At 48.3% G+C, this 7538-nt stretch overlaps 1 pseudogene; it reads right to left on the reverse strand.

The window, feature by feature from the left end:
• Positions 1-1812: 1812 nt before the first annotated feature.
• The window catches only part of LOC112548489, a 10115-nt pseudogene continuing 4389 nt past the window's right edge, over positions 1813-7538 (reverse strand).

A 7538-nucleotide genomic window follows, 5' to 3' on the forward strand; every position in this document is an offset into this window, starting at 1 on the left:
GAAAGTAGATCTGGCAAACTACAGACCTATCAGCCTGACCTCTATCCTGGGGAAGGTCTTGGAAAAGATTATCAAAGAGGCCATCCTTAACAGACTGGCTGAAGGCAATATCCTGAGAGATACCCAGCATGGGTTTGTTGCCATGGGACTCTTCAGCCTGGAAAAGCGCAGGCTCAGGGGTGATCTGGTGGCAGCCTATAAATTTATCAGGGGTGCTCATCTGGATCTGGGGGAATGTCTGCTCACCAGAGCGCCCCACGGGATGACAAGATTGAACGGTCACAAACTCCGCCACAACCGATTCAGGCTGGACATAAGAAAGAACTTCTTCACTGTTCGAGTCCCCAAGGTTTGGAATGGACTGTCTCTGGAGGCGGTTCAAGCACCCACTTTGAATGCCTTCGAGACACATTTGGATGCTTATCTTGCTGGGATCCTATGATCCCTGCTGACTTCCTGCCCCTGGGGCAGGGGGCTGGACTCGATGATCCTCCAGGGTCCCTTCCAGCCCAGGTGTCTATGCCTTACCGGACTGGAGTTTTGGGTATCCCGGCAGCCTGTTTGCAAAGGGAAGTCCTCCACTGGACTCTCTCCAGTGTGTCCACATCCTTTCTGTAGTGGGGGCCCAGAACTGGACACAGGACTCCAGATGTGGCCTCCCCAGTGCCGAATAGAGGGGAAGAATCACTGTCCTCCATCTGCTGATAACACTTCTACCAATGCAGCCTTCTTGGCACCAAGGGCACACTGCTGGCTCCTATTCGGCTTCTTGTCCACTGTTCCCCCAGGTCCTTTTCTGCAGGGCTGCTGCCCAGCCAGTCACCCCCAGCCTGTCCTGGTGCATGGGATTGCTCCATCCTAAGTGCAGGACTTTGCACTTGTCCTTGTTGAACTTCATGAGATTTCTTTTGGCCCAACCCTTCAATCTGTCTAGATCACTCTGAATCCTAGCCCTGCCCTCCAGCATATCTACTACTTCCCCAGCTTGGTGTCATCTGCAGGCTTGCTGAGGGTGCGCTGCATCCATTCTTCCAGGTCATTGATGAAGATCTTGAACAAAACTGGCCCCAGGACTGACCCCTGGGGCACTCCATTTGATACCACTTTGAAGGAGAGTCAGCACACTCTTCTTTAATATTAATCCTATCAGGGAAAATAGGTGAGGGGCACATATCTAATACCTGGCTTTTGCAGTGGGCATTATGGCTATGAAGGGAGTCGCATTTCAGAAAATTCCTAAACCACCAATAGCACCTTTGGTCTTTTGGTGCAGGGTCTATGCATGAATGCTTTCTGTTGCCTCCATTTCATGCCCAGCCATTAGTCTCTGCAGGTCCTGATGCTAAAGAGGCACTTAAAACTCCTAATTCACAAGTATGGTTTATTGATGGCAGCTCTTATTGTGTTAAAGGAAAGCCTTTTGCCAGATGTGCTGCAATAGAGATAATTTCTCAGCATGTAATTCCCCCCATGCATCTGTAAAGGTGCTAAAGGGTTTGCTCAGGGCTTGGAAACCCAATCAGGGTGTTTGTACCATTGGGATATGGATTTTCAGCAGGCTGTACACACAGATATAGCTGCTTGGAACTGAAGGCTGCAGAAAGCATGCATGTGATTGGACAGCTGCAAATCTACAGCTACAAAGATGGTCATTTGACATCTTGTTTTTTGAGAAAACTCGACAGGAATGTGATTGAGAGAACTGCAATTACAATATTGTGGTTAAAGATTCATTTGACCACAGGCAGTTACATCATGGTATAAAAGAGGAGGCTCAGAAGGATTTCACAGCTTCAGTCTTTTAATGGGGTTATCAAATTATGTATGAGATTACTACAAGACATTTATTTAGCTTCCGCATGGCCTCGCTTTTGCCCTGTAGGGCAGGTCCCACCTAAAGCAAGCAAGCTTATGATTGTGGTGTCATTAAGAGCAGCATACAATCAAGGCTGGTGCGAGCAGGGATCACACCACTCCCCCCACATCCCCGTGGAGAACTGAGATCAAAGCAGAGGAAGCGCGTGCCACGTGCATGATCTCAGCAGGACTTGCTTCAAGATGAAAAGGGAAGGGTCTGAACACTTAGAAAGCAGCAAACAGCTTGAGAGCAGCAGCGTTGAGCAGGAGAATGGATACTCCAAACAGCGAGGGGTGCATCTGGAGGGGGAAGGCGATGCCTTGGCTCCAAGCTGTGAACCAGAGAGAAGTGTGTCAGGTAGTGGTTGGAAATCATTTCATACTGACAACTGCCCCGACAGTGAGCACACAAATCCTTCCCAGATCCCAGGGGACATGCTTGTTCCCCAAAGGGAAGTGGACTCCAGGAGACTCTGACTCGGGTTTGATCAGGGTCACTCACTGCTTTGTACCGACATTTCACTTGTGTCTGTCTTTCCTCAGGCTCCTTGTCCCTCTGGTCATCCCATTAATAATGTATGTGGGGATCCCACTCGTCCCATGCCCTTTCCCTGACTAGCATCCATCTCTAATGTCCCCAGGGGCTAATTTTGGAATAACCTGCTGAAACGGAGTCTCTTTCCCATTTCTAAGCCCAACCCATACCTCAGTGTGATAGGATGGTGAATGGCAGGGACAGGGAAGGGGATCTAGTCATGGGAACAGGAGATGGGAGATAGGCAGATGGTCTAGTCCAGGGGGCATGCATTTATGGTGACATCAAAGCTGAACTGGGTCTGTGAGTGTTTAGTGCTTGTGGGGGATAATTCCTCTACAGACTTTCACTGAAACCAACTGCGAGTAGAGGTCCTGCAGCCACGGAGGCATTCACATGCTACAGGGATGAGGGACACCAGAATACCCGTATCTCTCCACAGGACTGCACTGAACCCCACTTGTTTTTCTGCACATGGCAGGTTTGCCTGGTCAGGGCTGTCTCAGTTTTGTGGAAGAGGGAAAGACATTTTTGTATCAAGAAGAACAAACCCATTCCTACCAGCGTTGTATTCACAGTGTTTTTTCTTCTCATCTGAAAAAGAAGCAGAGGATATCAATGAATGGCAGGTGCCCGGCAAGGGTTGTCAACATCAGTCTGGCCACTCCATTTAGGGTTCAATCTAGGACAGCCCTGAACAGGCCAAGGTGATTCTCACGGGTGATTTTGTGTCCTGCTCCCATCACCTTGCAGTACGGTCCAGGTACCTTTTCCACACTGGGTCTTTATGGACCAAAGACTCCTCACGCTCCCTTTTCTGACACTCCCTCAAGCAGCAGGAGTGTCCGTTTGCTTCTACCCATCCAATGACAGTCCCCATATCATAGTCCCCGTCAACACCCACACACACTCAGCCCAGTACTCACTCCCCAGGTAGGCGCAGTTAAAATGGCTGCAGGTCCGGTTGGTGCTTCGCAGGTCAAAGCTGTTGGGCCCATCATGTCCTGGAAACACCTGAAATATCTCATGGATGGGGATTAGAACTTCTTCCTCCTCCTCAAAATGTGTTAATTTCCTGATATCAACTCCAAAGCAGGTGTGGATGGTGAAGAAGGTGTCTTTACCAAATTTCTTAGCCTCTGCTTTGTTTAAAGACGAAGAGGCAAAATGTCCAAACCTCATGATATCCGATCCACTTTGCTGATATCTATAACCAGTCATTCCCCTGTACACTGGTGTTTTGTACGTCACATTGCAGCTCTTTCTTAGGAGCTGTAAAGCTCTTGTCAGGTAATAATGAAAGGCTTTGAAATGGAAACTGCTGCTGTAGGTAGCTTGAGACCTACCAGACTCCTGTACTGCCTGATTAAGAGCTTCATGAAAATAATTATCAGTGTAGGCTATAATTGCTCTTCCATGTTCTTCCTTAAAGCCCTCGGGCAGACCCTCAAGAGATGTGCTCATGCTATTCCATTTTCCTTTGGATCGGTTCCACACATTATCCAACACTGGGTCCTTCATCTCTTCCTCCATGAGTGCAGGGGCATCTTTTTCCATTTCCTCAGTACACCCAATGTACTGGTCATCAAAAGCATCAGGCATCTGGCTGAACTTCACATCTAGGGGAATAAAGCCAAGGCAGATTGATGATGAAGTGTTTTGCACTAGCATGCCATGGGCTCCACCTGTATCACTGTTCCACACCCAGGACACACGCTTGGGAAAATGAGAACTCCCGCCTTGAAGGGAAAGCACAGGCTAAATATTCAGGGCAAGCAAAGCATGAATGAGAGGAAAGGAACCTGCTTTTACTGGCCTGACCCTGTCTGACCTCAGCACCCGACCGACATTCGGGGGTTTAATAAGGTATTGCCATTTGTTACTTGTCAGCTCTGTGTTCCTGAGGGAGGCCTGGCAACCAGCTTGCTGGACTTACAAAGGACTCCCCGCCCTCCAATACCTCATCAAACCAGAACTAAGCAGAAGAAAGTTTTAATAGGCATCTTGGGCTGTATATTCCCTGGTCCCAGCACAGGAAGCCTACTTAAACTTGATTGACTAAAACTTGGTTGCCGGGTTAGGGAATGCTGAGGCAAGAGATCGAGTTAGAGCGGGTATGGGCAACGTTTGAACAAGGGTTAAGAGTTCATCACAGCATCCAGCCCATTGGACCCCTGACCACAAATGCTGTCATACCTTTCCCGGGATGACTGGTGGAAGTCTTCCCCACAACATTTATGAACACTCCAAGTAATCCCCTTGAGTCTGTTACAAGACTACAGTAAAATCTGAAAGTCATGCTAAGATGAGACTTATTCACAACAGGTAGAATACAAAACACTGATGCTGACTTCACACTGCAAGCAGAGCTAGGCCAGCTGAGAAGAAACAATGTGGTATCCCTTCCAGTATATTGTCTATATTCATAATAATTTCAAGCTGGCTCCTAGGTGTCTGGTTATTCCTTAAAACTTGATGTTTTTCCTGGTTGTTAATCAGGTTCCTGAGATGTTCCAAACCAGATAACCCCTGGTCATGGAAAAAGGTAATTCATTTACATTGAAACTGTTCATATAACAGGATTTTTCCCGTCGATTATGTTAGGGTGACAATAATTTGGCTCTTAGAGAGCACTGGATTGGATTTGCAGCTGAATAAAAGGCATGACTTAGCAGAGCTGCTAACCACAAGGCAGAATGATTTATTAAAAATATCTTGCAAGATGCTTAGGCAACCAAATTTTGCTTCTGAATGCCTATGCTAAGCCAGTCATTTGCTTATGCTAAGTAACCATCTTAACTGTGTCAGCCATTTTCTAAGGAAAAAGCAGCAGGTGAATCTGTGTGAGTCTGTGTGCTGTGAACCAGCTACAGCAAGGAACAAGATAAGATAAAGGACCCCAAAAAAGGGTGGAAGATGGTACAACCTGAGACAGAAAAACAGACTGGAATGTGGAAAACAACACGTCATTGGTAACAGAGTCTGAGATGAATATATGTGTAGCAGCCTTTAAAAAATGGACCCATCTGAACAGAATGGGAAGGGCTGCCTGGCAGAGAGACAGAGTTTGTCCCAGAGGAGACACTGTAGGCTCTGAGGGCAAGAGAAGCTGTTTTGGAAGCAGCCCTGTTGGGAGGGGTGATGTGACCCCAGCAAAGTTTTGAAATAGAGCCATTAGCAAAAGCCCTGAGCTGGGATTGGCTGAGAAGCTTGGATAAAAGGGGGAACAGTTTTCCCGCGGGAGGGAACAAGAGAGAGAGAGAGGGGTGAGGAACAGGCTGGAGACCGGATTCAGAGTCTCAGTGCAGTGGTCCCTCGGGGAGCCCCTGAGAGAGACCTGCGGAAGCAGCAGCAGAAGTGGCAATGGGAGTGACACAGTATCCAGTGTGATACAGTATCCAATTCTTCACTGGCCTGGGAGGCTGCCCCGCGGCAGGATCAGGCAGGGACTGCTTGTATGGAGAATCCAAGCCTGGAGAGACCTGACTGCAGCCAGTGTGGCTGGGTGAGCACAGCAGAGCCGGGGGGGGGAGAGGGGGGGACTGCCAGTGTCTGCCCTAGTTTCCCTGATGGGTGAGGGGCCCCAGGGTCAGGCCAAGCCCAGGGAGGGGCTGCATTTGCCGGGGCTGTGAGGCTGTGCGGGGCAGGAGGGTTGCTACAGCCTGCAGCCCAGACACCGCTCCCAGCAGAGCCGGGGAAGGGGGTCAAAGGCAGGGGGAGGCTGTCTTGCAGGAACTGCAGAAGAGGAGCCACCACTTGCTGCCCAGAGACCCTTGTGAGGGCGCATGTAGTGTTGTGCTCAGGGTTACATATGTGAAAAGGTGATTGGTGAAGAAGCCTCCAGAAGCTTCCAGGTTTTGGTCAAAGTCTGCCCATTGACTGAAGAGCATGAGTCAAGGTCTTAGACATGTGCTCATAGCAAGAAGACATGTAAATGAGTAAAATGCATAGGCAATTCCATGCTAATGAAGCAAACAGTAAACAGAGGTGGAGCTTGAGATGGGAGGAGAAATGGGTAAAACAGAAGGCAGGACGAAGGAGGAGTGAATGTTAATGAGTATAAACCAAAGTGTCTAAACCTATTGGGATAGGAGCCTATTGGATGAACCTATTGTTCGGGGCAGGACCTCATCTTTTATGGTGCGAGGCCCCTTGTCTGAAGCCGTCTCCATTCTGAATAAAGCTGTTGCGAGCAATGTGTGCTGATGTTTGTGCCCTGCTCTGCTCTAGCTAATGAGTAACAGGACCCATGGGTAATTAGACCGTCGTCTCCCTAGTCGTTGGGTGCCGCGTGCAGTTGGGGTCTAACAAATTACCTTGGGACCCTCTTGATTTACACAATTAAAGGAATGCTTTGAAGAAGCTGGACTAAAGGTATAAGAAAGGTGTAAAGCAGCAAACAGTGTGCTTCAAGAGAGAGAAATCTCTCTGACACCACCCGCTGTTGTTCTCAAGAAGCTGTTTCCATCGCCTGTTTAACCTTCAAGGATCATGCTGGGAACTTTGGCTGCCAACAAACCACCCGAGTGCCTTGGGACGGGGAGATCCTAGCTCTCGCTCTCTCTTTCTCTTTCTCTTTTTCTTTTTCTCTCTAGGCATAACTTTCTGAACCTGAATTATATTACTTAAGCTTGAGCTAGGTTTCCCCAAATACTCAATTGAGCCAGGGTAATATTGTAATTGTCTTGTTTGTTTTCCCTTGCATGGCTATTACTACTAGTAACAGCATACATTTCATATGCTTAGCAATAAATAACCTTTATAGTCAAACTGGAGGTAACTGGGTGTATTTTTCCTTCTCTACTTCCCTTCCCCACTTGCTCTGCAGCAACGCTTCTTTCACCTAAGCCAAAGATCCCTGTGAAGCCCAGAAATACTGCGGGGTCCACTCATCAAGAGGCTCCCAGTACTAGGACAGTTAGGGCAAAAGATTGGGATGTTCTGAGTTTGAGACACATAAGAGGATCAGCTTGTATAGGCTGATTGACCCAGTTTGGCTCAGGCGTGCCCTAATGAACTGAAAGCTGGCCCATGAGGGTGCCAGGTGGACACCCAGCCGGATTCAGAGGGATTCTGTTCACTGAGTGCTGGTGTCTGACTGCAGTGTAGTGTTACCTTAATGAACTGATTCCTGGCATATGAAGGT

This window comes from Alligator sinensis, unplaced genomic scaffold (assembly GCF_000455745.1).
Source record: "Alligator sinensis unplaced genomic scaffold, ASM45574v1 scaffold854_2, whole genome shotgun sequence".
In the NCBI taxonomy this organism is placed as follows: domain Eukaryota; kingdom Metazoa; phylum Chordata; order Crocodylia; family Alligatoridae; genus Alligator; species Alligator sinensis.